We start from the raw sequence: 4,828 nt of genomic DNA, 5'->3' as shown, positions 1-4,828 counted from the left end.
AGTCCGTAAGTATCGCCTCGGGGTTGCTCAGCCATAGCTCTCCAGGCTCAGCTTCTCCTCGTCCACCAAGCACCTCGTAAAAAAAGACGTAATTACAAAAGTTACTGCCTTTGCAAAGTTGTGGGATTCTAACTGGGTAGAAAAGTTCCCCAAGTCATCATACTACCCAGTGTTACAGCACCCTCAAACACAGGGCTCAACTGGCGGTTCACAGGAAGGCCGAACACTCCTGCCTCGAGCACAGCCACACCCAGAAGCACCAGGAACACCTTTGGGGGCTGTAGCAGTTTGGGCTGTCTAATTGCAGTCCACGGGCCCCAGTCCGTTAGAGTTTGCATCCAGCAGCGTGCCTGGCTACGTCACCCCTGAGCCATGACTCTTCCCAGTCCTTCCCCCTCCACCTCTACCAGGAGAGTTGTTTCAAGGGACACAGGAAAAGTTGTGTTTAAAAAAAACCAAACAAAACCACAAAACAAAATAAAACAAGAGATAATTCTAAAGCCTCACTGATTGATGTGAGCGAGCTTAAAGCTTTGCAGAAACTTCAGGCAAAGCACCTAGAAACTGAAATGGCTATTTCTATCTTCTTTGCTGGAGGCACCCACACAAAACTGTTTAGAAACTCCACCCAAAAGGGAGCGATTCCTAGGTACTGCCTTTTGATTTGGGTTGAGGTTTGGGAAACTGTAGAACAGTAGGTACACCAGAGACAGAGAGGACTTCTCTGAAGGAAGGTGAGGCTAAGAACGCTTCTGAACACACTGCGAATGGTCAACAGAGCCTCAAATTGGGACTGCAGACAGTAAAACAGTGTTGAGTCCTTCATACCAAGTAAAATACCATCTCCCCTCAAAACCCACGCCGACAAGCAGCAAGGGTTACTGACACTGGCATTACTGAAGCTACAGAGAACTGTGCCTGCTGCAGCTCAACAGCTGAAATTTTTACCTCACCTACAAAGCCAAAAGCTAGAACATTATCTTCCCATGGAACATACTTATTTGCCACTTAAGAGGCCACCTGAATGCAAAACCATCGGCTCCGTTCCCGCAGCTTTCAACAGCGAGGGTTCTCCTAAGGAAAACCCACTGTGTGCTGTAAGAAAGCACAACCAGGGGCATTGATTGTCATTTTGCTTCAGTTAAACACAACCGCATCTCCGAGTCCAACGATTCAGCTCTGCCCTCCCTCGCTTCCCGGCGAGGTGACCTCGAGTACGGCGTCACGGCCAAGGTGAAAAGTCCCGAAAGCTGCGGCTTCCCAGTTCAGCTCCCAGCCCCCACGGTCTGCAGTTACGGCAAGGGCCGTCAAGCACTTCCCTGCCTCCCCCCCTCCCCCCCTCCCCGCCTCCCCCCCCGGCAGCGCCGAGATGAAACCCTCTCACCTCCACCCCGCCGCGGCCGTCCCCGGCAGGCGGCTCTCCGAAGGCACGGGGCGGCCAGGGAAGGGGAGCGGGCCCGGCGGCAGGGACGCAGAGAGCGGGACCGGAGGCCCCGCGGGCGGACGCCGCGTTACCTCGCTCCCCTCCGGGGCCCCGCAGCGGCGCTCCCGCCGGGAGAGGCCTCCCGGCCGCGGGGCTGCAGCTCCCTCGGCCCGGGCCGGGGCTGGTGTCGCGGCAGCCGCAGCGCCGGCCCCGCCGCCGGACGGCGAGGCGGCCCCGGCAGCGCCTCTTCCCCCGGGCTCTCACCGCAAGTGCGAGCGGCGCAAGAGCGCAGGCGCCGGCGCGGCGCGGGGAGGGCGGCCCGGGGCGGGGGGGGGGTCGGGGGGCGGGGCCGGGGCGGCCCCTCCGCTGCCCGGGGGAGGGCGGGCGCGTCCGGGCCGCGTCTCCCGCCGTGCCGGCGCCTGCGGGACAACGGTCCCGGGGCTGCGAGCGTCCCGCCGGTTGCTTCCGCCTTCGGTCCCCGCTGCGGCGATGAACGCGCTCGCGGGGCGGCGGGCGGGAGGCACGCGCGGCTCCGAGACAAAGCCGCGATCGGGCACAGGGTCATCGGCCACCGCCGGGGCTTGGGGCCTGACCCCCCCCTCTGACGAGGCTGCAGAGCTGGCAGGTAGGAGGTGCCCTTGGGCCAGCGCCTTGTAGCTCCTTTTTAGCTGTTTTTCATCTCCAAACGGAGCGCGCGAGCTGGGGAGGCTCGTGTGGCGCCGTGGGGGATGTGGCTGGGGAGCTGACGTAGGCAGGATCTCCCTGCGGTTCCTTCCCTCGGGCAGAAATCAATCTGAAACTCGACTTTCCCGGGTGAGTTCGCCTTCCCGGTGGCAGCGTGGGATCCAGGAGCAGCGTCGTGAGTGATAAACCTCATGTTCGCCTCCGTGGTCAGAGCTGAGGCTTCTGCTTACCCGCTTCAAACACCCCCCCCCGCCCCCCGTTCTTTTTTACCTTCCAATCTAGAATTTATTTTCCTCTGTGAGAGAAGGGGAAAGTACTGTTTCTGTGAGGTACATAGTGGTAAGGGGATGGCACGACTTGCAACTGAGGAAACGGTTTCAACCATTGAGTCTTGACGGTGCTGTAAGCCTTTGTGTTCTGTCTTGATGGTCACTGCTTTTTAAACAAGATCGAGCTCGTTTTATACTTTAGATATAGGGAGGAAAGGATTGCAGAAGAGTTGGATTAGTGGGACAACAAGAGGAGGTAACTCATCCTACTTCTACTTACGGGAGAGGGAGTGGGGAGAGGGGGTGGTTTGCGGGGGTTTTTTTGTACTTGGTATTGATGTCCTCAACTTGATTGTCATTTAAAAATGCAGCCAACAAATGAAACAAACCCAAAATCCACAACCAAAAACAACCAACAACAAAAAAAAACCCAACCAACCCCAAAAACCCAAACTGGTTTGGATTTTGCGTTTCAGTGGGGTTTTTTTCACTATGGTAAAAATTCTTGTTTTAAGACAGCTTATAGTAGCTTCTCAGTACCTCCCTACTTCTGGCAAATTTGGAAAATTCAAGCCTTGTTCTACACCTATTACATTCTTAAGTTTAGGCTGTAGAAGTTGTAGGCATTTGAACATCTGAAACTTGGGCCATTTTTTGGTTTAAGTATATGTTTTAAGAAAGTTTTAGTCATGTGTTTAGTGCCATTTGTGTTCAGAAAAATCACAGAATCACACGCTCTGCTGACTTGTGCGTCTGTGTATCTCTTTAAATGTGTGTTTTGAGGCTTAATTTGCCTCTGCATAGTTAAAATCTTGATGTTTACCCAAACTGAGTTTTTCGTGAGGCCACTTCACCTCCAGAGCCTGGGAAGCATTTGCTGAAGCAGTGCTGTAACTGACTCAAAGAAAACTCACTGACAACTCAGTGTTATTAAGCAGGGATTCTGTATTACGGTGCCGGGCAGCACGGGGGATGGCTCCTTCCACCCGTGCTCCAACGGGTTAGCAAAACACATCAGTTCCTATACACAAAAATCATACGTTTGTGAAAATGAATTTGTGAAACATACCTTTGTGTAGAAACTGGAATCAAATTAAAAAAATCCAAAGCCAACTGAAAGACTAGACGAGGTCATAGGCTTTGAGCAGGGAGGTTGGACTAGATGGTCTCCAGAAGCTCCTTCCAACCTCGACTGTTCTGTCAATCTGTTCTGTGACAGAAGAATTGCATTTAATAAACCTGCATTAAAAGAGGTTTATCCAACTAGTTTGTATTTCAGATTTTGTTCCTTGTTTTGTTGAAATTTTTTAACTCATTCTGTTGTCTTCAATGACAAGAAGGAATACCTGAGTCATTTCCACGTAGTAGAAATTAATGGAATCAAAACTAAAAACAAGTTTTCAGCTCTTCCTCAGTGTTGAAAGTTTTACAAGACCTTTTTTAAAGGTGTTTTTTTGCTTTTATTTTATTAAGCTATCTTGGATATTCCATAGTAGACTAAACAAATCTAAGAGGGAGATGGTCATAGACCTAGGGATTATTAGTCAGATGACTGAAGAACTTGCTGAACACTAGAAAAAAGAAAACAAAACCAACCCAAACCCCTCGCTCTTGCCAGATCCAGTCCCTGAGCACCTCATCACACACCTGAGCTCAGCACTGGACACAGCTTAGTGCAAGGCAGCAGCAGCAGCTCATGCTGCTGCAGAGCTACACTTTCAAACCCCAACCTGTTTGTGAGGTAGCAGGGTCTGGTTAAAGCTGCTGGTTCTCTGAGTTCATTGATAACGTCAGAGTTAAAGAAATTAGACCGAAGCCATTCAGTACAATACTTGAATGTGTAGTGCGTCAGGCAGAGGGCTTTTGAGCAGTGATTGAGTTGCTTACAAAGAACAGAATCAGGATTACATGAGGCTGTTCTTTGATATTTTGGGATTTTCAGTCCTTTGCCACCCATGTGTGTAATTTTCAGCTACTTTGTTTTTTATTGTGAATGGACACAGTGAATACCTGGCTATCAGTGCTTTTAAAGCCCTACTAAAGCATTGAGTAATAAATAAATAGGGCTGGTTTTTCTCATGTTGCTACCTCCACATGCAACATTTTGTGATGTCTCGAACAAGGTGACAGTTCTTAAACTTTTGGGGTTTTATGCTTCCTGTACTACTTGTGGCATCCTCAGGCAGAAAGCACGATACCCAGAGCAAAGCAGCAGACTTTTGAACTGGGCTAACTTGGATTCTTCCCTTAGTTCTCTTGCTGCAAAGCACGTTCTAGTTACTCCTCACGGTTAAAAGCTTGGAGGCACAATGACCAGCTGACACAGCTCCCGTGTCATTTCTCTGTTTTCCCAGATGTTGAAATAATAATGCAGTGCCCCTTTCCTGGAATGATGACCGGGAAAATGCTCACCAGCTGCATGTTATACTGTGTTTTCTTCAGTGTTCTGCAA

Source organism: Leptosomus discolor, unplaced genomic scaffold (genome assembly GCF_034619465.1).
Source record: "Leptosomus discolor isolate bLepDis1 unplaced genomic scaffold, bLepDis1.hap2 HAP2_SCAFFOLD_74, whole genome shotgun sequence".
Lineage (NCBI taxonomy): Eukaryota > Metazoa > Chordata > Aves > Leptosomiformes > Leptosomidae > Leptosomus > Leptosomus discolor.
This window is presented reverse-complemented; position numbering follows the sequence as displayed.